The sequence below is a fragment of the Rhinoraja longicauda genome, chromosome 8 (assembly GCF_053455715.1).
Source record: "Rhinoraja longicauda isolate Sanriku21f chromosome 8, sRhiLon1.1, whole genome shotgun sequence".
Taxonomy (NCBI): domain Eukaryota; kingdom Metazoa; phylum Chordata; class Chondrichthyes; order Rajiformes; family Arhynchobatidae; genus Rhinoraja; species Rhinoraja longicauda.
The window spans coordinates 3,790,397-3,816,363 of record NC_135960.1 but is presented as its reverse complement, the minus strand read 5'-3'; the positions used below and the strand labels follow the sequence as shown (position 1 = coordinate 3,816,363).

General features: G+C 47.0%; 1 protein-coding gene across 3 annotated transcripts in view; it reads left to right on the top strand.

Moving 5' to 3' along the window:
• Window positions 1–9,176: 9,176 nt before the first annotated feature.
• ttll4 (tubulin tyrosine ligase-like family, member 4) overlaps window positions 9,177–25,967 on the top strand; it is a 100,908-nt gene continuing 84,117 nt past the window's right edge. For 2 of the 3 annotated variants that reach the window (XM_078403279.1, XM_078403276.1), the window contains exon 1: window positions 9,177–9,274. The gene's annotated coding sequence lies outside the window, so the exon portion shown is untranslated. The remainder of the gene's footprint in view (window positions 9,275–25,967) is intronic. The other variant, XM_078403277.1, reaches the window with a different exon arrangement.

The window sequence follows — 25,967 nt, the reverse complement described above, 5'->3', positions numbered from 1 at the left end:
AGCACCACCATTCATTGTGATCATGGCTGATCGTCCCCAATCAATACCCCGTGCCTGCCTTCTCCCCATATCCCTTGATTCCACTGGCCCCTAGAGCTCCATCTAACTCTCTCTTAAATCCATCCAGTGATTTGGCTTCCACTGCTCTCTGTGGCAGAGAATTCCACAAATTCACGACTCTGGGTGAAAAAGTTCCTTCTCACTTCAGTTTTAAATGGCCTCCCCTTTATTCTAAGACTGTGGCCCCTGGTTCTGGACTACCCCAACATTGGGAACATTTTTCCTGCATCTAGCTTGTCCAGTCCTGTTATAATTTCATATGTCTCTATAAGATCCCCTCTCATCCTTTTAAACTCCAGTGAATACAAGCCTAATCTTTTCAAACTTTCTTCATATGACAGTCCCGCCATCCCGGGGATCAATCTCGTGGCTAATAAAGTATGATTATGATTATGCCATGTACCGAGATAGAGTGGAAATCTGTTTCGCCTGCTATCCGGGTTACAATCTACTGTTGGAGAGTGTCCCCAATCAATACCCCGTGCCTGCCTTCTCCCCATATCCCTTGATTCCACTAGCCCCTAGAGCTCTATCTAACTCTCTCTTAAATCCATCCAGTGATTTGGCTTCCACTGCCCTCTGTGGCAGAGAATTCCACAAATTTCACAACTCTCTGGGTGAAAACGTTTTTTTCTCACCTCAGATTAAAATAATTTACTACAGCAATTGTATGCTCAATATCAATAGTCAATAGTATGTCACTTTCAGTTTACTTGTATTGTGCATTCACTGCTTTTAAACAACAAAGAGTATTTTGCACTTTACATTGTTGCATCATCTCAGTTGTCAGGGGTTATGGGGAGAAGGCAGGAGAATGGGGTTGGGTGGCAGAGATAGATCCGCCATGATTGAATGGCGGAGTAGACTTGATGGGCCAAAATGGCAGGTGGGACTAGTGTAGCTGGGACATGTTGGCCGGTGTGGGCAAGTTAGGCCAAAGGGTCTGCTTCCACACTGTATGACCCACCACCCTTTGTGTGCAAAAAGTTACCCCTCAGATTCTTATTAAATCTTTCCCCTCTCACGTTAAAGCTATGTCCTCTGGTACTCGATTCAGCTTCTCTGGGCAAGAGACTGTGTATCGACCAGATCTATTCCTCTCATGATTCTATACACTTCTCTAAGATCAACCCCCATCCTCCTGCGCTTCAAGGAATTGGCAATGAAGAGTTATAAGGGGAGTTGATGGGCATGTGTGAGCGGGAATAAGTTGTTGGGCCACTAACTCAAGCCTGCAAGTCCCGGTAACATCCTGTTGAGTCTCTTCTGCAGCCTTTCCAGTTTGTGTAGATAGACTTATAGAAAGACACTGACAAAGGCAGACTGTTAGCTTAAGATGTACATAAATGTTGGCATATGGATAAGCAATTGAACAAAGACATGTAGATACATAGATGAATAGATAGACATATACAGACACATATACTTAGTGACATAGACAGACACATATACATAGGTAGACAGATAGGTAGATAGATGTATCAATAGACAGTAGGTGCAGGAGTAGGCCATTTGACCCTTCGAGCCAGCACCGCCATTCAATGTGATCATGGCTGATCATTCACAATCAGTACCCCATTCCTGCCTTCTCCCCATACCCACTGAAATAGAACGATACAGAGACAGACAGGTAGATAGAGTTGTATAGATAGGTAGGAATAGACAAATGACTAAACATAAGACAGGCATATAGACAATAGACAATAGGTGCAGGAGTAGGCCATTCAGCCCTTCGAGCCAGCACCGCCATTCAATGCCCCGTTCCTGCCTTCTCCCCATACCCCCTCACTCCGCTATCCTTAAGAGCTCTATCCATCTCTCTCTTGAAAGCATCCAACGAACTGGCCTCCACTGCCTTCTGAGGCAGAGAATTCCACACCTTCACCACTCTCTGACTGAAAAAGTTCTTCCTCATCTCCGTTCTAAATGGCCTACCCCTTATTCTTAAACTGTGGCCCCTTGTTCTGGACTCCCCCAACATTGGGAACATGTTTCCTGCCTCTAATGTGTCCAATCCCCTAATTATCTTATATGTTTCAATAAGATCCCCCCTCATCCTTCTAAATTCCAGTGTATACAAGCCTAATTGCTCCAGCCTTTCAACATACAACAGTCCCGCCATTCCGGGAATTAACCTAGTGAACCTACGCTGCACGCCCTCAATAGCAAGAATATCCTTCCTCAAATTTGGAGACCAAAACTGCACACAGTACTCCAGGTGCGGTCTCACCAGGGCCCGGTACAACTGTAGAAGGACCTCTTTGCTCCTATACTCAACTCCTCTTGTTATGAAGGCCAACATTCCATTGGCTTTCTTCACTGCCTGCTGTACCTGCATGCTTCCTTTCAGTGACTGATGCACTAGGACACCCAGATCTCGTTGAACATCCCCTCTTCCTAACTTGACACCATTCAGATAATAATCTGCCTTTCTATTCTTACTTCCAAAGTGAATAACCTCACACTTATCTACATTAAACTGCATCTGCCATGTATCCGCCCACTCACACAACCTGTCCAAGTCACCCTGCAGCCTTATTGCATCTTCCTCACAATTCACACTACCCCCCAGCTTAGTATCATCTTCAAATTTGCTAATGGTACTTTTAATCCCTTCATCTAAGTCATTAATGTATATCGTAAATAGCTGGGGTCCCAGCACCGAACCTTGCGGTACCCCACTGGTCACTGCCTGCCATTCCGAAAGGGACCCATTTATCCCCACTCTTTGCTTTCTGTCTGTCAACCAATTTTCTATCCATGTCAGTACCCTACCCCCAATACCATGTGCTCCAATTTTGCCCATTAATCTCCTATGTGGGACCTTGTCGAAGGCTTTCTGAAAGTCGAGGTACACCACATCCACTGACTCTCCCCTGTCAATTTTCCTAGTTACATCCTCAAAAAATTCCAGTAGATTTGTCAAGCATGATTTCCCCTTCGTAAATCCATGCTGACTCGGAATGATCCTGTTACTGCTATCCAAATGCTCAGCAATTTCGTCTTTTATAATTGACTCCAGCATCTTCCCCACCACTGATGTCAGACTAACTGGTCTATAATTACCCGTTTTCTCTCTCCCTCCTTTCTTAAAAAGTGGGATAACATTTGCTATCCTCCAATCCACAGGAACTGATCCTGAATCTATAGAACATTGAAAAATGATCTCCAATGCTTCCACTATTTCTAGAGCTTAAGTACCCTGGGATGCAGACCATCAGGCCCTGGGGATTTATCAGCCTTCAGTCCCATCAGTCTATCCAAAACCATTTCCTGCCTAATGTGGATTTCCTTCAGTTCCTCCATCACCCTAGGTTCTCCGGCCCCTAGAACATTTGGGAGATTGTGTGTATCTTCCTCAGTGAAGACAGATCCAAAGTAACGGTTTAACTCGTCTGCCATTTCTTTGTTCCCCATAATAAATTCCCCTGCTTCTGTCTTCAAGGGACCCACATTTGCCTTGACTATTTTTTTCCTCTTCACGTACCTAAAAAAACTTTTGCTATCCTCCTTTATATTATTGGCTAGTTTACCCTCGAACCTCATCGTTTCTCCCCGTATTGCCTTTTTAGTTAAATTTTGTTGCTCTTTAAAAGAGTCCCAATCCTCTGTCTTCCCACTCTTCTTTGCTATGTTATACTTCCTCTCCTTAATTTTTATGTTGTCCTTGACTTCCCTTGTCAGCCACAGGTGTCTCTTACTCCCCTTAGAGTCTTTCCGCCTCTTTGGGATAAATTGATCCTGCAACCTCTGCATTATTCCCAGGAATACCTGCCATTGCTGTTCTACCATCTTCCCTGCTAGGGCCTCCTTCCAGTCAATTTTGGCCAGCTCCTGCCTCATGCCTCTGTAATCCCCTTTGCTATACTGTAATACTGACACTTCCGATTTTCCCTTCTGCCTTTCCATTTGCAGAGTAAAACTTATCATGTTGTGATCACTGCCTCCTAATGGCTCTTTTACCTCTAGTCCCCTTATCAGATCAGGATCATTACACAACACTAAATCCAGAATTGCCTTCTCCCTGGTAGGCTCCAGTACAAGCTGTTCTAAGAATCCATCTCGAAGGCACTCTACAAACTCTCTTTCCTGGGGTCCATTTCCAACCTGATTTTCCCAGTCTACCTGCATGTTGAAATCTCCCATAACCACCGTAGCATTACATTTGTGACACGCCAATTTTATCTCCTGATTCAACGCACCCTATGTCGAGGCTACTGTTTGGGGGCCTATAGATAACTCCCATTAGGGTATTTTTACCCTTACAATTCCTAATTTCTATCCATACTGATTCAACATCTCCTGATTCTATGTCACCCCTTGCAAGGGAATGAATATCATTCCTTACCAGCAGAGCAACCCCTCCCCCTCTGCCCACCTGTCTGTCTTTTCTATACGTTGTGTACCCCTGAATATTCAGTTCCCAGCCCTGGTCCTCTTGTAGCCATGTCTCAGTGATCCCTACAACATCATACTTGCCCATGACTAACTGAGCCTCAAGCTCATCCACTTTATTTTTTATACTACGCGCATTTAAGTACAACACTTTAACTTCTGTATTTACCTCCCCTCTCACATCGGTCACAAATGGCCCTGCCCTTAATCTCTTTTCCCCTCTAGAACTTCTGTTCCCTTTCTGTTCCCATTCTTCCGAGAGTCTTCTGCAATATCTCCTTTAACCTCATCTTCATATTCACAATTTGTTAACCCCTCCCCCCACTACTTAGTTTAAAGCCACAGGTGTCGCACTAGCAAACCTGCCTGCCAGAATGTTTGTCCCCTTGCTGTTAAGATGTAACCCGTCCCTTTTGTACAAGTCACCCCTAGCCCAGAAGAGATCCCAGTGGTCCAGAAATCGAAATCCCTGCTCTCTGCACCAGCCCCTCAGCCATACATTCATATCCCTCTATCTCTCTGTTCCTGGCCTCACCAGCACGAGGTACCGGTAGCAGTCCAGAGATAACCACCTTCGACGTCCTACTTCTCAGTCTTTTTCCTAACTCTCTAAACTCCCGCTGTAGCACCTCCTTTAATATAATTAAAGATGTACAGATAAACATGTAGACAGACATTTATACAGACAGATGTACATATAGATTGACATATGCAGACACATACATGACAGACAGACACATGTAGATAGATATGTCTAGACAGACATACAGACACATATACATAGGCAGACTGGCAGGTAACTAGAGATGCTGGAGTAGAGAGACAAATGTAGTTGATGTATAAATAGACACATTTAGATAGGTAGATAGATAGGTATAGATTTACACATGGACACATGCATAGACAGATAGATTTATTCACAAAATGCTGGAGTAACTCAGCAGGTCAGGCAGCATCTCGGGAGAGAAGGAATGGGTGACGTTTCGGGTCGAGACCCTTCTTCAGACCCGAAACGTCACCCATTCCTTCTCTCCCGAGATGCTGCCTGACCTGCTGAGTTACTCCAGCATTTTGTGAATAAATCGATTTGTACCAGCATCTGCAGTTATTTTCTTATACATAGACAGATAGGTAGATAGAGGGGTAGGAAAATAACTGCAGATGCTGGTACAAATCAAAGGTATCACAAAATGCTGGAGTAACTCAGCAGGTCAGGCAGCATCTCAGGAGAGAAGGAATGGGTGACGTTTCGGGTCGAGACCCTTCTTCAGACGGAGATAGAGGGGTATATAGATTGACACTTCCAGAGGCAGATACATAGACAGCTGAAATGTGTAGGGTCTTGACCCGAGACGTCACCCATTCTTTCTCTCCAGAGATGCTGCCTGTCCCGCTGAGTTACTCCAGCATTTTGTGCCTATCTTATACATAGACAGACATGTTGATAGAGATAAATAGATAATGAACATATACATAAACAGACAGGTAAATGGAGATGTTTAGGTAGACACTCAGTTGACAGAGATATCATATCATATCATATCATATATATACAGCCGGAAACAGGCCCTTCGGCCCTCCAAGTCCGTGCCGCCCAGTGATCCCCGCACATTAACACTATCCTACACCCACTAGGGACAATTTTTTACATTTACCCAGCCAATTAACCTACATACCTGTACGTCTTTGGAGTGTGGGAGGAAACCGAAGATCTCGGAGAAAACCCACGCAGGTCACGGGGAGAACGTACAAACTCCTTACAGTGCAGCACCCGTAGTCAGGATCGAACCTGAGTCTCCGGCGCTGCATTCGCTGTAAAGCAGCAACTCTACCGCTGCGCTACCGTGCCGCCCTTATAGACACATACATAGTCAAAAATGTAGATAGAGATGAACAGACAGATGGACACATACAAATGCGCACACATAGACAGACAGACAGACAGACAGACAGACAGACAGACAGACAGACAGACAGACAGACAGACAGACAGACAGACAGACAGACAGGTAAATAGAGATGTGTACGAAGGAACTGTGCAGGTGTTGGTTTAAACCAAACATAGGCACAAAAAGCTGGAGTAACTCAGTGGGACAGGCTGCATTCACAAGAGATGCTGCCTCTCCCGCCTGAGTTACTCCAGGTAAATAGAGATGTTTAGGGAGAGGCACAGATAGACACTCAGTTGATAGAACATAGGCAGACAAGCATGTAGTTTGAGATATAATAATAATAATAATAATAATACATTTTATTTATATAGCGCTTTTCATATACTCAAAGACGCTTTACAGAGATTTTGAGAACATAGGGAAATTAATAAATAGATAAATAAATAAATAAATAAATGAACAGAGAAAGGAGACAGTAGGTGAGGTGACCTTCAGTGGTTGAAGGCAGTACTGAACAGGTGAGACTTCAGCGATGTTTTGAATGTGGTGAGTGTGGGGGAGTCTCTAACGGTTTGGGGTAGTGAGTTCCATAGGGTGGGAGCAGCGATGGAGAAAGCCCTGTCCCCCCAGGATCTGAGTTTAGTCCGGATGTGGGGGGATAGGAGATTGGCAGCGGCAGAGCGGAGGGTGCAGGTGGGAGTGCCTGTGGAGGAGGTCGGTCAGGTAGGATGGGGCCAGGTTATGGAGGGCTTTGTAGGTTATGAGGAGGATTTTGTACTGGATTCTCTGGGGGATGGGGAGCCAGTGGAGTTTATAAAGGACGGGGGTGATATGGTCACGGATCGAGGTGTGTGTGAGTAGACGGGCAGCGGAGTTTTGAATGTATTGAAGTTTATTGATGATTTTTGAGGGTGCGCCATAGAGGAGCCTGTTGCAGTAGTCCAGACGGGAGGTGATGAAGGCGTGGATGAGGGTTTCTGCAGCTGTGGAGGAGAGGGATGGACGGAGACGGGCAATGTTTTTGAGGTGGAAGAAGGCTGTCTTTGTGATGTGTTTGATGTGTTTGTCGAAGGAGAGGGTTTGATCAAGGATGATTCCAAGATTCCGGATGTGAGGTGAGGTGGATACTGGGAGACCATCAATGTTGAGGATGAAGTTTTGGGTGGATGATTTGGTGAGCATTTTTGGACCAATGATGATGATTTCAGATTTGTTGCAATTGAGTTTGAGGAAGTTTGATTGAAGCCAAGATTTTATTTCAGTAATGCAGTTTGTCAGTGTAGAGTGTGTGGTGGAGGAGATTGACTTGGTGGAGATGAGGAGCTGGATATCATCGGCGATATTCAGGTAGACACACAGTTGATAGAGATGTATATAAACAGACACATGTAAATTGAGATATAAGAAAATAACTGCAGATGCTGGTACAAATCGATTTATTCACAAAATGCTGGAGTAACTCAGCAGGTCAGGCAGCATCTCGGGAGAGAAGGAATGGGTGACGTTTCGGGTCGAGACTCGTGTAAATTGAGATGTTGCCTTAGAGTGACACCCAGTTATTAGAGATATGTCGATGGACTGACATAGAAAAAAGAGATAGACGTAGAGACACACACACAGACATAGAGACGACAGAGATACGCACAAAGCCAGGCAGAGATAACAGATGGACATAGACACACACTGACAGACACACACACACAATCACACAGATAGACATAGCGACACTGACAGACAGAGACACACACAGAGATGGACACAGACATAGAGACCACAGACAGAGACACGCACATAGCCAGGCAGAGACAACAGATAGACATAGAGACACACACTAAGAGACACACACACTGACAGAGACTTACACATGCCCACAGACATAGCGACACACTGATAGACATAGACACACACAGACATAGAAACGACAGAGACACACACATAGCCAGGCAGAGTCAACAGATAGACATAGAGACGCACACTGACACACACACACACACACACACACACACACACACACACACACACACACACACACACACACAGACATAGAGACACACACTGACAGACACACAGATAGACATAGAGACACACACTGACAGACAGACACGTACACAGACACGGAGCCACAAACAAATGGACAGACATACATATGGACACACACACGAACACACAGGCACACACACACGGACACACAAACACACATGGACGCAGACACACGGACGCGCACACACACACACAAGGACACGGACACACACACATGGACAGACACATGGACGCACACACACACACGGACAGACACACGGACGCACACACACAAGGACACGGACACACACACACACATGGTTCATGGACACACACACACACACACATGGACGCAGACACACACACGGACGCGCGCGCGCGCACACACACACACACAAGGACACGGACACACACATACACACATGGACAGACACACACACACAAGGACACACACACACACATGGTTCATGGACACACAAGGACACGGACACACACACACACACATGGACACCGACACACACACACGCACACATGGACACAGACACACGGACGCACACAGGACACACACACACAAGGACACGGGTCACACGGACGCACACACACACATGGACACCTGACACACACACGGACAGACAGACCCCCGCATCACGCCTACGTGCGCGCCGCCGCGTCACTGGCGGTTGCCTGGGAGCGGGAGCGCGGGGAGGATGGAGCCGCGGGGCCCGACCCGGCCCGGGGGATGGGGGCGGGGCCCGGGATGGGGGCGGGGCCCGGGATGGGGGCGGGGCGATGAGGAGGAGGAGGCGGTGCGGCGCGGCGCGAGGCGGTGCGGGCCCGCCCTGGGACCGGCCGCTTCCTGCTGGCGGAGAGGCGCCGCTCGCCCGGGGCAAGGTGGGCACCGAGTGGGGGTGAGTGAAGGGGAAGGGGGGGAATGAGGGGGGAGTGAGTGAGGGGGGAGTGAGTGAGGGGGGAGGGGAGGGGGTGAGGTAAAGGCGGGTGAGGGAGAGACGGGGAGTGAGTGAGGCGGGTGAGGGGGGAGAGGGAGGGGAGGGGGAGTGAAAGAGTGAGGGTGAGTGAAGAGGGGAGAGTGAGGGGGGAGTGAGTGAAAGGGGAAGGGGGGGGAGTGAGGGTGAGGGAGAGGCGGGGAGGGAGGGAGTGGGAGAATGAGGGGACAAGGCGGGCACCACCGAGTGAGGGTGAGTGAAGGGGGGAGTGAGGGAGAGGGGGGGTGAGGAACTGAAAAGGAGTGAGGAAGAAGGCGAGATGGAGGGAGTCAGGGTGAGTGAAGGGGGGAGGGTGAGTGAGAGTGAGGGGGGGAGACAGGGTGAGTGAGGGGGCAAGGCGGGGAGAGTGAGGGGAGAGGGGGGTGGGGGGAAGGGGGTGACGAGGCCGGGGTGAGGGGGGAGAGTGAGGGGGCAAGGCGGGCACCGGGTGAGTGAAAGGGGGGGGGGGGTGAGGGAAAGGCGGGTGAGGGAGAGACGGGGAGTGAGTGAGTGAAGGGGAGAGGGAGGGAGGGGGTGAGTGAAGAGGGGAGAGTGAGGGGAGAGGAAGAGGGGAGAGTGAGGGGAGAGGAAGAGGAGGAATGACTGAAGGGGGGGAGAATGAGGGTGAGTGAAGGAGCGGGGGGGGGGGAGAGCGCGGGAAAATGAGGGGAGTGGTGGGAGCGCGAGAGAAGGAGGGGGAGGGGGGTGAGAGTGGGGGAGGGGAGAGAGAGTGAGGGGGGAGGGGAAGAGTGGGGGAGGGGGAGAGAGAGTGAGGGGGGAGGGGGGTGAGAGTGGGGGAGGGGGAGAGAGAGTGAGGGGGGAGGGGGGTGAGTGGGGGAGGGGGAGGTGAGAGTGGGGGAGAGAGAGTGAATGGAGGAAGGAGAGTGAGGGAGGGGATCGGAGTGGGGGAGGGGGAGAGAGAGTGAGGTGGGAGTGGGGGAGAGTGAGGGAGGAGGAGAGGGGATCGGAGTGGGGGAGGGGGAGAGTGGGGGAGAGTGAGGGAGGGGGAGAGAGGGGATTGGAGTGGGGGAGGGGAAGAGTGGGGAGGGGATCGGAGTGGGGAGGGGAGAGAGAGTGAGGGGGAGGGTGGGGAGGGGGAGAGTGGGGAGGGGGAGACTGAGTGAGGGGGAGACTGAGTGAGGGGGAGAATGAGGGAGGGAGTGAGGGAGGGGGAGAGGGGATCGGAGTGGGGGAGGGGGAGAGTGAGTGAGGGGGAGAGTGAGTGGTGGGGGAGGGAGAGGGGGAGAGTGAGCGAGGGGGAGAGGAGAATGACTGAAGAGTGAGCGTGTGGAAGAAGTCAGCGAGCGCAGGTGGGTGAGGGAGGGGGGTGAGTGAGAATGAGAGGGGAGTGGAGGGTGAGGGAGAGACGGGGAGTGAAGGAGGGAGGGAGTGGGAGAATGAGGGGGCAAGGCGGGCACCGAGTGAGGGTGAGTGAAAGGGAAGAGGGGGAGTGAAAAGGGGAGAGTGAGGGTTAGTGTGGGGTAGAATAGGGGTTGGGAAGAGGGGGTTGGGAAGAGGGGGTGACGGGGAGAGTGGGGGCAAAGCAGGCGAAGAGCGCGGGTTAGTGAAGGGGAAGAGTGAGAGCAGAGAGCAGGGGTGGTGATTCTGGTGGCGAAGAGTGAGAGGGAAGACAGTGAGGCAAGGCAAGCAGAGAGAAGATGAGTGAAGGAGAGGGAGGGGGAAGTTGGGGAGGGAGATTGAGGCTTGCAAGGCGGGTGGAGAGATCGGGTGAGTACGGGAGGGCAAGTGGGGGGAGTGAAGGGAAGGTTGAGGGTGAAGGGAGGGTGAATGAGGGGAGACAGTGAGGGGCAAAGTGGGCAGAGAGCGTGGGTGAGGTGGGGGAAGTGCCCGTGTGAGTGAGACGATCAGTCAGTCGAGGGGAAGTGAGAGGGGAGTGGGCGAAAGGGAGAGTTCAGTTCAGTTTAGTTTATTGTCACGTGTACCGAGGTACAGTGAAAAGCTTTTGTTGTGTGCCGGTCAGCAGAATGACAATACACGATTACAATCGAACCAGCAAAGTCCGATCAAGTCGATTTATTCACAAAATGCTGGAGTAACTCAGCAGGTCAGGCAGCATCTCGGGAGAGAAGGAATGGGTGACGTTTCGGGTCGAGACCCTTCTTCAGACTGATGTCGGGGGGCGGGACAAAGGAAGGATATAGGTGGAGACAGGAAGATAGAGGGAGAACTGGGAAGAAGGAGGAGAAGGGAGGGAGAGAGGAACTATCTAAAGTTGGAGAAGTCGATGTTCATACCGCTGAGCTGCAAACTGCCCAGGCGAAATATGAGGTGCTGTTCCTCCAATTTCCGGTGGGCCTCACTATGGCACTGGAGGAGGCCCATGACAGAAAGGTCGGCATGGGAGGGGGAGTTGAAGTGCTCGGCCACCGGGAGATCAGTTTGGTTAATGCGGACCGAGCGCAGGTGTTCAGCGAAGCGATCGCCGATCCTGCTCTTGGTTTCGCCAATGCAGATAAGTTGACATCTAGAGCAGCGGATGCAATAGATGAGGTTGGAGGAGGTGCAGGTGAACCTTTGTCTCACCTGGAAAGACTGTTTGGGTCTTTGGATGGAGTTGAGGGGGGAAGTAAAGGGACAGGTGTTGCATCTCGTGCGGTTGCAGGTGAAAGTGCCCGGGGTTGGGGTGGTTTGGGTAGGAAGGGACGAGTGGACCAGGGAGTTATGGAGGGAACGGTCTCTGCGGAACGCTGAGAGGGAAGGGGATGGGAAGATATGGCCAGTGGTGGGGTCCGGTTGTAGGTGACGGAAATGTTGGTGGATGATATGTTGGATCCGCTGGCTGGTGGGGTGGAAGATGAGAACGAGGGGGATTCTGTCCTTGTTGCGAGTGGGGGGAGGGGGAGCAAGAGCGGAGCTGTGGGATGTAGAAGAGACCCTAGTGAGAGCCTCATCTATAATGGAGGAGGGGAAGCCCCGTTTCCTGAAGAACGAGGACATCTCGGAACCCCTAGTGTGAAACACCTCATCCCGGGCGCAGATGCGGCGTAGACGGAGGAATTGGGAGTAGGGGATAGACTTTTTGCTGGGGACCGGGTGGGAAGAAGTGTAGTCCAGATAGCTGTGCGAGTCAGTGGGTTTATAGTAAATGTCCGTCACTAGTCTGTCTCCTGTGATGGAGATGGTGAGGTCCAGAAACGGGAGGGAGATGTCGGAGATAGTCCAGGTATATTTAAGGGCAGGATGGAAATTGGAGGTGAAGTGTATGAAGTCAGTGAGTTCTGCATGGGTGCAAGAGGTAGCACCAATGCAGTCGTCGATGTAGCGGAGGTAGAGTTCGGGGATGGGGCCAGTGTACGTCTGGAACAGGGATTGTTCGACGTACCCGACAAAGAGGCAGGCATAGCTAGGGCCCATGCGAGTGCTCATAGCTACGCCTCTGGTTTGGAGGAAGTGGGAGGAGTCAAAGGAGAAGTTGTTGAGGGTGAGAACCAGCTCTGCTAGGCAAAGTCCGATCAAGGATCGTCCGAGGGTCACCAATGAGTCAGATAGTAGTTCAGCACTGCTTTTGGAGGCAGGAGAGTGTGGGTGAGTTGCGGGGAGTGAGAGGGGAGAGTGCGAGGGAGTGAGGGGAACGGGGCAGAGTGTGGAGGCGTGCGGAGGGGGGGTAATGGGCAAGGGGAATCCAGGCGGAGGGATCTGGGGGTAGGGAGAGGGGGAACGAGGGAAGGTTGGGGGGGGGGGTTGGCCAGGGGAGGGGGTGCAATGGTAAGGATTGCCCCCACTGTGAACATTCACGGATGCAGATGGGAGGGTCGGAAGCACTGAGGGTCTTTGTGGCACCTGACGAGATTTGGGGGTCGGTTGCAATGACTATTTTGAGGTAAAAGATATCTTTTGCCTGCAACTTGGATGATACAACACTGGAAATATTGCAATACTCCAGAAACGTGAAACACTGCAAACTGACAGCGGGAAACCGATGAGCTAAAATTAGTAGGTGTTGGGGAGAGAGAGAGAAGAATATAACGATTCTAAACACAAAGGCTACAAGCATGCAGTTAGCAGATTCCTTTTATGGAGCTGTAACTAATCTGAGTTAACACTAACTTCTCAAAATTATCACCAAAATAGATTTAACAGTGCAGCAGAGTTGCAAACCAGTGTGCCTGCACTGTGAATAGGTGGGTTATCCTCCCCCAGCCTGCTCCCTTAAGTCACTAGCTTCAGAAATATTGTTTCTGAAAGCATGAGGGTTTGCAAATTACTGACTCGAAGTATGAGCAAGAGTTGATTGAAACTAGATGTGCTGTTGGCTGAGTCTGCATTGAAAACAAATTTGAAAGTACTGAGGACATTGCATAATGTGAAAAGTGTTATGATTATACTTGAAGACAGAACAGGGTGTTCAGCAAACAGGTAATCTAATATGTGTTTACAGTACAGTATGTGGAGCTGGAAAAAGTATACATAACACAACAGCATTTGCTAACTTGTGATCCAGGAGGCCATTGGCCTCATCTGCTTCATGCTGGCTACCAGCAGAGCGATCCCATCACCCCATCTCTCTCTCTCTCTCTCTCTCCTTATTTCCCTGTGTAAGTTGTTCTCTCTTACTGACTCGTCAACTCTGAAGGTTCTCCTGTCACGTACCTTAAAGGCGAACTTGCTGTAATTAACCCCTCCTATTATTTAGAGAATGTTTAGCGTTGCCAAGGCATCATTAGCAAGAGTCAGGATTGATAGACACAAAATGGCGGAGTAACTCAGCGGGTCAGGCTAGAGAAAAGAAATAGTTGACGTTTCAGGTCGAAACCTTTCTTCAGACTGAGAGTCGGGAGAAGGAAACTAGAGGTATAAAAAGGTTCAGAATATCCGTTTTTATCCTAAATATATCGCCTCGCTATTATCTCTTCCACAGCCATCAAGGAACCATTGTGGGATCCACCATTCCTTGGTCATCGGTGCCGGCTCTGATTTGATCTGAACCTTTTCATACCACATACCTCTAGTTTTCCTCTCCCCTGACTCTCAGTCCGAATAAGGATTTTTAACCCAAAACGTCGCCTATTTCTTTTCTCGAGAGATGCTGCCTGACCTGCTGAGTTTCTCCAGCATTTTGTGTCTATCTTTGGTGTAAACCAGTATCTGCAGTTTCCTTCCTACAGTTAAAGTCAATGTTGTTTTGTACACAACAGGGTATCTGCATAGGAAATCTCGACAAATGGTATTGATCAGTTTGAAGGTGTTGGATGGGAAAGTAACATGGGTCAACATTAGTTGAATTCACTACATCTCTGGAGAAGGAATTGTGGTTTGTACCCGAACATGTTTACGGGCCTTTGGTTTAACAATACATGTGAGGGCTCACTTTTGCAATCTGCCATAGAATATAGACATTATAGCAATGAAACAGGACTTTTGACCCAGCATGTCCATGGCGAACATAATGCCAAGTTCAACTGATCTCCTCTGCCAGCACGTGATCCATATCCCACCATTCCTTACATATCCTTGATATACTTGATCGATTGGCCAGGTGGACTGAGAAATTCAATACAGAGAAATGTGAGGTGTTGCATTTTGGGAAGTCTAACATGGGCAGGACCTACACAGTAAATGGCAGGACTCTGGGGAGTGTTGTAGAGCAGAGGGATCTAGGAGTGCAGGTGCATGGTTCCTTGAAGGTGGAGTCGCAGGTAGATAGGGCAGTCAAAAAGGCATTTGGAACTTTGGCCTTCATCAGTCAGAGTATTGAGTATAAAAGTCGGGAGGTCATGTTGCAGTTGTATAAGACGCTGGTGAGCCCGCATTTTGAGTATGGTGTTCAGTTCTGGGCACCATGTTATAGAAAAGATGTTGTGAAGTTGGAAAGGGTACAGAGAAGATTTACAAGGATGTTACCAGGGCTAGAGGGTGTGAGCTATAGGGAGAGGTTGAGTAGGCTGGGACTCTATTCCATAGAGCGCAGAACGATGAGGGGTGATCTTATTGAGGTGTATAAAATCATGAGAGGAATAGATCGGGTCGATGCACAGAACCTCTTGCCCAAAGTAGATGAATCGAGGACCAGAGGACATAGATTTAAGGTGAAGGAGAAAAGATTCACTAGGATTCTGAGGAGTAACTTTTTCACACAAAGTGTGGTGAGTGTATGGAGCAAGCTGTCAGAAGAGGTAGTTGAGGCTGGGACTATCCCAATGTTTATGAAGCAGTTAGACAGGTACATGGATAGGACAGGTTTGGAGGGATATGGGCCATATTCAGGCAGGTGGGACTAGGGTAGCTGGGACATGTTATCCAGTGTAGGCAAGTTGGGCTAAAGTACCTATTTCCACACTGTCACTATATGACTATCCGTCTGCTTATCGGAAAGCCTCTTAAATGCCACCATTGAATCCACCTCTACCACCACCCCTGGTATAAAAATAAACGTTATGTGCACATCTCCTTTCAACCTTGCCTCTCTCACCTTAAAGCACTCAAGTCTGTGACATTTCCACCCTGGGATAAAGGTTCTGACTGTCTCTGCCTCTCCTAATTATATATACTTCTGTCAGGTCTCCCATCAATCTCTGATGTTTCAGAGAAAACAGTCCTAGTCTGTCCAACCTCTCCTTATAGATAAAGTCCTCTGACTTAGATAGTATTCTGGTATTCTACTATTCTGCACCCTCTCCACATCCTTTCTGTAATAGAGCAACCAGAACCACATACCATACTCCAAATGTGGACTAATCAATGTCCTATAAAGCTTAAACATGACTTCCTAACTCTGATGCTAATGCCATGACCTCGGAAGCCAAGCATAGCAAATGCTTCCTTTACCACTCTGTCACTTTTTGCGGACTCGGACCTCAAGATTCCTCCGTGCATCAATGCTGTTAAGGGGTATAAGAAAATAACTGCAGATGCTGATACAAATCGAAGGTATTTATTCACAAAATGCTGGTGGAACTCAGCAGGTCAGGCAGCATCTCAGGAGAGAAGGAATGGGTGACGTTTCGGGTCGAGACTGAAGAAGGGTCTCGACCCGAAACGTCACCCATTCCTTCTCTCCTGAGATGCTGCCTGACCTGCTGAGTTACTCCAGCATTTTGTGAATAAATGCTGTTAAGGGTCTTGCCAACAATTGTATACTTCCCCCTTGCGTTCGACCTCCCAAAGTGCGATACCTCACACTTGCTCAGATTAAACACCATGTACGCTCAGGAGTGATTAATTGAAATAAATGTCGTTTTCTTGCCACAACCCAATTGCTTTATAATTAATAAAGCAGTGTTGTGAAGTTATTGACTTTAATGGAGAAAAAACAATACCCATTTTGTGCACAGCAGTCTCCCACATAGAGCTAAGTGACAGTAAGTAAATCATTCTTTTGGTAAAGTTTATTGAGTGTAGATATTGTCCCAGACATATGGAATAACTTCCATGCTCTACAAAAGCATCTCAGAGACCAGATAGTAAATTAATTTAGTGCCATGTTCAAAAGAACAGCCTTACAATGATAATATGTGGAGCTGGATAAAGTATATACGGTAGCATTTGCCAACTTATGATCTGAGAGCCATTGGGCTCATCAGGTTCATGATGCCACAGACGGCTGTGGAGGTCAAGTCATTGGGTATTTAACAAGTGGAGATTGATACTTCTTGATTCGAAGGGCATCAAAGGTTACGGGGAGAAGGCAGGAAAATGGGGTTGAGAGGAAAAAATAAATTAGCCATGATCAATTGGCAGAGCAGACCCGAAAGGTCTAATTCTGCTCCTATGTCTTCTGGTCTCGGAGTGAGCTGCCAGAGGAGATAGTTGAGGCAGACACTTGGACAGGCACGTGGATAGGAAAAGTTTAGATGGATAATATGGGCCAAACATTGGCAAATAGGGCCATCTTTGATGGGGTATCTTGTCGGCATGGGCGAGTCGGGTTGAAGGGCATGTGTTTGCACTCTGTCTCTCTCTGGATTGCTATGGACTAAAGTAATCTGATGCCCAAAAGCATGCATAACTTGGTTGATAGAAATCAAAACCTGAAGTCCAAGATACTGTAGATCTTCACACTGTTCAGGCAGGGCAGAAGAAGACACTGTTTGAAATGATCACCGATTGCTGGTTTTAGTTTTATTCCCCTTTCCCACTTTATTTGAATTGATGTCCTTTTCTCAATCAGAGAGCAATAGTTTGTTGTGGATACAGCAGGCATTGGCCAAAGAATCAGATGTATTACAACAAATCGATGCACTGTTAATGAAACTTCAGTGATATACTCTTTTGTAAAGTTTGTTTCCTGGTGATAAAAAATCTGTTACGAAATTGTCAGCAGGATTGTTAATTGTTGATTGTTAATCCCACGGGATTGTAGTGAGACCTCTGCTCAAAATTGTGTCCACTAAACCCAATTCTTTTGATTAAATACTTGCCCATGCTGACTCTATGATAAAGCATTGTGTACAGTAACCCTGGTGGGGTAAGACATTTGTCCTGTTTTTTTTCTTGTCACATTTGTTTTTTTGGCCTTCAATACAATACAATACAATATATCTTTATTGTCATTGTACAGGGGTACAACGAGATTGGGAATGCGACTTCCATACGATGCAATAAATTAATTAGCTAATCAACAGAAATTTAGACAACCCAGAGAAACAAAATTAGAAACAGTTGAAACCGTATAAAGGGCAAATAGGTCTGTGCCGGTTCGCTGTGCGACGTGACCATCCGAAGGAGACAGTTTATGGGGGGGGGGACTCAGCAGGACCGGTTCAGAGCACCTATAGCTCTGGGGATGAAGCTGTTCCTAAGCCTGGAGGTGCGGGCGTAGAAGGCCTTGTAACGTTTGCCGAATGGTCGAAGTTCAAACAGACTATTGCAAGGGTGTAAGTAGTCTTTATGACCTGAGGCACCGTGTGTTGTAGATGCCCTCTAAGGCTGGAAGCTGCGTCCCAATAATCTTCTGAGCTCTGTAGAATACCCGCGGAAGAGCTCTCCTCTCCGCCTCCGTGCAGCTGAGATATCACACAGCAATGCCATGGGTTAGGATGCTCTCTGTGGTGCAGCGGTAGAAGGTCGTCAGCAGCTGTTGGGGCAGACCAGTCTTTTTCAGTGTTCTTAGGAAGAACAGTCGTTGCTGTGCCTTCTTGACCAGTGCAGCGGTGTTAGTGGACCATGTGAGGTCCTCTAGAGTATTCATCAGTCAGAGTATTGAGTGTAGACGTTGAGAGGACATGTTACAGTTATATATGACATTGGTGAGGCCATATTTAGAGTATTGTATTCAGTTTTGGGCACCATGTTATAGGAAAGATGGTGCAGAGAAGATTTAAGAGGATGATGCTAGGACTCGACCTGAGTTGTAGGGAGGTGTTGAGTAGGCGAGGACTCTATTCTTTGGAGTGCAAGAGGATGAGGAGTGATCTTTTAGAGGTGCACAAAATCATGAGAGGAATAGATCGGGTAATGCACTGAGTGTTTTGCCCAGAGTCGGGGAATCGAGAACCATAGGATATAGGTTTAAGTTGAGGGGGGAAGATTTAATAGGAACCTGATGGGTAACTTTTTTAAACACAGGGTGATGGGTGTAAGGAACGAGCTGCCGGAGGAGGTAGTTGAGGTAGGTACTATCACATCGTTTACAAGAATCATCCCAGGAATTAGTAGGTTAACCTATAATGAGCGTTTGTCAGCACTGGGCCTGTACTCGCTGGAGTTTAGACGAAAGAGGGGGGGACCTCATTGAAACATACAGAATAGTGAAAGGCTTGGATAGAGTGGATGTGGTGAGGATGTTTACACTAGTGGGAGAGTCTAGGACTAGAGGTCATAGCCTCAAAATTAAAGGATGTTCTTTTACGAAGGAGATGAGGAGAAATTTCTTTAGTCAGAGGGTGGTGAATTTATGGAATTCTTTGCCACAGAAGGCTGTGGAGGCCAAGTCAGTGGATATTTTAAGGCAGAGATAGATAGATTCTTGATTAGTACAGGTGTCAGAAGTTATGGGGAGAAGGCATGAGAATGTGGTTAGGAGGGAAAGATAGATTAACCATGATTGAATCCCAGAGTAGACTTGATGGGCCAAATGGCCTAATTCTACTCCTATTCTTTTTGACCTTATGACCTATGATCATTTAAGCAACATGTAGATGGATACAGGTACATCGATCGGACAGATTTAGAGGGATATATATGGGCCAAATGCACGTAGGCAGGTGGGTTATTCACAAAATGCTGGAGTAACTCAGCAGGTCAGGCAGCATCTCAGGAGATAAGGAATGGGTGACGTTTCGGGTCGAGACCCTACTTCAGACCCGAAACGTCACCCATTCCTTCTCTCCTGAGATGCTGCCTGACCTGCTGAGTTACTCCAGCATTTTGTGAATAAATACCTTCGATTTGTACCAGCATCTGCAGTTATTTTCTTATAGGCAGGTGGGTGTACTGTAATGTAGATGGATTTGTTGGTCGGTGTATAACTCTTTGACAGACTGTCCTAAGTGTTTTTGTGGTTCATTTGGTTTCCCTAATACATACTGAAACACGACTATGCTTTTGTGCTTCCATCTTGTTTAAAATTGATTGAACCGAAACTCTGTATAACTTTGAATTAAAAATGTATAGCTGCAGGAGTTTTTGTATGATGTTGAAACCACGGAGTGCAGGAGTGGGCTTCATGTCCGTGCTGCCAATCTACACTAATCCCATTTACTCACAATAAGTCCTTATGGCCAATGAAAAGTCATCAGCCTGTTTGTCTGACAGGTGCTGCCATTTTTATGTTGTTCTTTTGGAATATCTTCCTGGGGTTTATTATCAAGCTTTCTTTTAAAAATTACTTCAATTTAGTATCAACGTGAATTCTTTCGGGGAGGGTCTATTGAGGCAAGGAGCAGAGATGTTTCAATTTTAATCTTTTGTTTAAGAATACAGATTGCAAGGATTTCCACAAGGGAAAGAAAGGGCACTTGTCCCATTTCAGTTGAATTATTACCTCATTTTTAATTTTATGCTGTTATCTTGTCTGCCATAACTTCCAGATATTGCACCTGTTTCCAATTATCAAAGTTTAAATCGAAGGTAGACACAAAATGCTGGAGTAACTCCGCGGGGACAGGCAGCATCTCTGGAGAGAAGGAATGGGTGACGTTTCAGGTCGAGACCCTTCTTGATCAGTCTGAAGAAGGGTCTCGACCCGAAACGTCACCCATTCCTTCTCTCCAGAGATGCTGCCTGTCCCGCTGAGTTACTCCAGCATTTTGAGTCTACCTTCAATGGTTTCTTTATTGTACAATCAGAACTTAAGAAACATTTGCACAGGTACATGGATAAGAGGGATATGGGCGAAAGGCAGGATGGTGGGACTAGTGTAGATGGGGCAAGTTGGTCGGCGTGGGCAAGTTGGGCCGAAGGGCCTAATTCCACGCTCGATCGGGAGAAATTGTTTCACTCAAGTGATTTGCAAATCTTTGGAGCACTCTGATCCCAAGAGCTGTTGATACTCAACTGTTAAGAATATTCAATAATTCATACATTAATTTTCAGTGGGATGTAAAGATCAGGCAGGAAAATAATCAAGAAGCAGGCGATAGGACACAAAAAGCTGGAGTAACTCAAGCGGGACAGGCAGCATCTCTGGGGAGAAGGAATGGGTGAAGTTTCGTGTTGAAACCCTTCTTCAAACCTAATCAAGAAGCAGAACCAACCACAATCCTATTGGAAGTTGGAGCAGGCTTTTGTGGTCAACTCCTGCTCTAATCTCTGATGTTCTTTCACAGCATTAGGGTATGTTTAGGTTGCTCTCAGCCTAATTGTTTCCCATTGCAACAGTGTGTAAACACACCTAGTGTTCCTTGCCAACGCCGAGTAATGGCACACCTACCTTCCCTCCAGGCGACTCAAAAGCTCAAAGAATTCCTGGGTATTAACGTACAGGTTCCAGTCCTACAAGGCCAGCAAATAAAAAGAAAATTTTGAGTATAAACTGTCACACACATGTAGGAAGTTGAGAGGAATAGATTGGGTAGAAGCACAGATTAGACAATAGGTTCCTTTTCCACTTGTATCACTGTCAATATTGGGGCAGGTTGTATTGTCAACATGTATGTTTTCCTGCTGTGAATCTTTGGGCTGGAAGGAATTCTTTTCACTCCCTTCCCTTGGATGTTTTCAAGAGAGAGTTAGATTTAGACAATAGACAATAGGTGCAGGAGTAGGCCATTCGGCCCTTCGAGCCAGCACCGCCATTCAATGTGATCATGGCTGATCATTCTCAAACAGTACCCCGATCCTGCCTTCTCCCCACATCCCCTGACTCCGCTATCCTTAAGAGCTCTATCTAGCTCTCTCTTGAATGCATTCAGAGAATTGGCCTCCGCTGCCTTCAGAGACAGAGAATTTCACAGATTCACAACTCTGACTGAAAAAGTTTTTCCTCATCTCCGTTCTAAATGGCCTACCCCTTATTCTTAAACTGTGGCCCCTGGTTCTGGACTTCCCCAACATTGGGAACATGTTTCCTGCCTAACCCGTGTCCAACCCCTTAATAATCTTATACGTTTCGATAAGATCCCCTCTCATCCTTCTTGCCTAGAGTAGGGAATCGAGAACATGGGTTTATGGTGAGGGGGGAAAGATTTAATAGGAAGCCGAGGATATATTTTTCCACACAAAGGGTGGCGAGTGGATGGAACAAGCTGCTGGAGCAGGTAGATGTGGCAGGTACTATTGCAACGTTTAAAAAACATTTTGATGGGTACATGGATCGGGCAAGTTTAGAGGGATATGGGCAAGCAGGTGGGACTAGTGTAGATGGGCCATGTTGGCCGGTGTGGGCAAGTTGAGCCGAAGACGTGTTTTCACGGTGTATGACTCTGTGACTCTAAGTTCGGATTATGTGCAATATTTTTAACATGTATTCCATGTTTCTACAAGTGATTCTGCACATTCTGTTGACCTGATAACTTACAATGGCTCGCAGGACGTTCATCTCCAGAGTGTTGACCACTTGAATGTCCAGCTTTCCCACAGCTCGGATGATCAGCCATGATCATATTGAATGGCGGTGCTGGCTCGAAGGGCCGAATGGCCTACTCCTGCACCTATTGTCTGTGTTTCTATGTTTATCATGATTGTTTCAGTTTTAGTTTATTGTCACGTGTCTACCTTCGATTTAAATCAGCATCTGCAGTTCTTTTCTACACATATCAAAGTTTAAAGATCAGTTTGATTACAAGAAATCGTGCCTGGCAAATTCACTCAATTATTTTTGAGTATTCGTTAGGCTAGATGGATGAAGGGAACTAGCAGAAGATTTAGTGTATTTGGACTTCCAAAATAAGTCAGTAAAAGGTTACAATGCAAAATGTCAGCCAGGGACATTAAAGTCAATGTCGATAAAGCATTGTCAAACAGAGAGCGCGCAACAAAAGCTATTCACTGTACCTCGGTACACATGACAATAAACCAAAACTGAAACAATCATGATAAACATAGAAACAGAAAATATGCGCAGGAGTAGGCCATTCGGCCCTTCGAGCCAGCACCGCCATTCAATATGATCATGGCTGACCATCCAAAATCAGGACCCTGTTCCTGCTTTCTCCCCATGTCCCTTGATTCCATTAGCCCTAAGAACTATATCTAACTCTCTTTTGAAAACATCCAGTGAATTGGCCTCCACTGCCTTCCGTGGCAGAGAATTCCACAGATTCACAACTCACTGGGAGAAAAAGTGTTTCCTCATCTCAGTCCTAAATGGCCTACCCCATATTCTTAAAGCGCCTGTTTTCAAGTTGCCAGAATACCACTGGTGCCACAAGAGTGAGTGCTAGCATCTCAGCTATTGATCTTCCATGTTATTAATTTGGATTTTTAAAAACGAGCAAGACTATTTTATAGTCAAATTTGTTAGTAAGTGCTGATGACATAAAATTGCTGATTGTCGGTTGACTTGAGACAGAATTCGTCAGTTGGACCATAATGTAGGAAAATATAAGTTTTTTCATTTAAGGAAGAAGAATAGAAAATAAGAATATTTAAACTTTAGAATGGCGCTGTGCAAGGGGATCTGGGTGTCCTTGTAGTTGAAAAATGAAGTTAACTTGCTGGTTTACAAAAAAAAGACACAAAGTGCTGGAGTGACTCAGCGGATCAGGCAGCATTTGAGATCATCTCGGGTCCCAGTTAATTCTGGGTTTGAAGAGATTTTGTCAAAAAGAAAGGATGAGCAAGTTGGACGTGCTCTGTGGAGTTTAGAAGGATGAGGGAAGATGTAATTAAAGCATAGATTGAGTTTGGAACGGTGGGTGGTGTGCATGAAGGAACTGCAGATGCTGGTTTACACCGAAGATAGACACAAAATGCTGGAGTAACTCAGTGGGGCAGGCACATCTCTGGAGAGAAAACCCCTTTTGGGTTGAGGCCCTTCTTCAGACCGAGAGTAAGGGGAGAGGGAGACACAGAGATAAGGAAGTGTAAGGTGTGAAAACGAGACATCATAGGGGCTGCAGATTGAGGAAAATGTAGAATAGATCATTGTTAGCTCGGAGAAGATGTTCGGACAATGAATCGTACAGGGATAAAATTAAATCAGGGGGACAGTTGGACTGGTAAGAGAACTAGGAAGGGGGAGGGATGGAGAGAGAGGGAAAGCAAAGGTTACTTGAAGTTAGAGGTCAGTTCCTTTTGAGATGAATGTAGAACTAGAGGGTAGAGTGTCAGAACAAGGGATCTGGGGAGAATTTCCTTAATTCCTGGAGATTTGTGAATTTTTTATCATTGAATCTTTTCAAGGCTATAAGATTCTTAGTCAACTGCTGAATTTAAAGTCATGGAGAACAAGCAGGAAACTGGAGCTGAGGTGGAGATGTAATTAATCACGATCCCCTTGAATAACAGAGCCGGCTCAAGGGCTCATTTATCCCATTCTAATTCCATATGCGCCAATTATTATTTTGGTGCAGGAGATCGCTACTGAATAAAGCCCAATCTAAATCACAATGCTGTATGCAGAAAGTAGATATTTCACAATGTCAAGCCTTTAGTGAATGAGCCAAATTGGCACCCGGGCTATCTAGCCCCCTGGGTTGTGCCTATGTCTTTGACTAAAGTTCAATCCTGAAGCCCTTCAACAATTTCTGTAGCTAAATTACAGGTCTGCCAACAATTTTTCCAGTACCCTTAATTCCAGAGACTACCCGGATTATCCGTTTTGCCGGACCAACAAAGCTCACGAAATAATAATACATAATAATAATAATAATAATTGTTCTCCCCACTCGACACGTTGATTTATCTCTAACAAAAAGAGAGAAGTGGAGATGCAAGTGCACAGTCACCAGCACACAACTTAAAGTAAAAGTGCACAGCAAAACAGGCTGAGCTGGTGTTCAGGGACTGTGGTAGAGGTTGAGCAGGCTGGGATTCTATTCCTTGGAGCGCAGGAGGATGAGAGGTGGTCTTACAGAGGTGTATAAAACCATGAGAGGAATAGCTCGGCTAGACGCACAGTCTTTTACATAGAGATGGGGAATCGAGGACCAGAGGACATAGGTTTAAGGTGAAGGGAGAAAGATTTAATAGGAATCTGAGATGTAACTCTTTTACACAAAGGGTGGTGGATGTATGGAACAAGCTGCCAGAAGAAGTAGTTAAGGAGGTGACTATTGCAGGCGGTGAGCACAGCAAAGCCATCAAAAAGTGATACAGCATGGTAACAGACCCTTCGGCCCACCTTGCCCACACTGGCCAACATGTCCCAGCTGTACTAGTCCCACCTGCCTGCGTTTGGTCCATATCCCTCCAAACCTGTCCTATCCATGTACCTGTCTAACTGTTTCTTAAACGTTGGGATAGTCCCTGCCTCAACTACCTTCTCTGGCAGCTCGTTCCATACACCCACCACCCTCTGTGTGGGGAAAAAAAGCATTTTAAACAAGCTAAGATTCACACAGAGGGTGGTCAAGTATTGGGAACGAGCTGTCAGAGGAGTTAAGGTGAGGCAGATAATATAACCACATTTAATAGACATTTGGACAGGTACATGGATAGGAAAAGTTTGGAGAGATATGGCCCAAACGCAGGCAGGTACGAGCAGTGTAGATGGGCCATCTTGGTCAAGTTGGGCCGAAGGGCCTGTTTCCTTGCTGTTTGATTCTCCTAGACATGAGAAGATTACTTTCAGAGGATTTGAGAGAAAACTTGTCTCAAAATTGTTCTGTTGCCATATTTCACCTATTTTTTAAATCTCAAGTCGAGTCTTTTAGACAATAGACAATAGGTGCAGGAGTAGGCCATTCAGCCCTTCGAGCCAGCACCGCCATTCAATGCGATCATGGCTGATCACTCTCAATCAGTACCCCGTTCCTGCCTTCTCCCCATACCCCCTCACTCCGCTATCCTTAAGAGCTCTATCCAGCTCTCTCTTGAAAGCATCCAACGAACTGGCCTCCACTGCCTTCTGAGGCAGAGAATTCCACACCTTCACCACTCTCTGACTGAAAAAGTTCTTCCTCATCTCCGTTCTAAATGGCCTACCCCTTATTCTTAAACTGTGGCCCCTTGTTCTGGACTCTGGACGTAATATCTCATATCTCATTATTTTGCATCAGGGCAATTATATTAATGTGGCTGTTAATTTTATCAGCACAAACGTCTTGAGTTACAGATA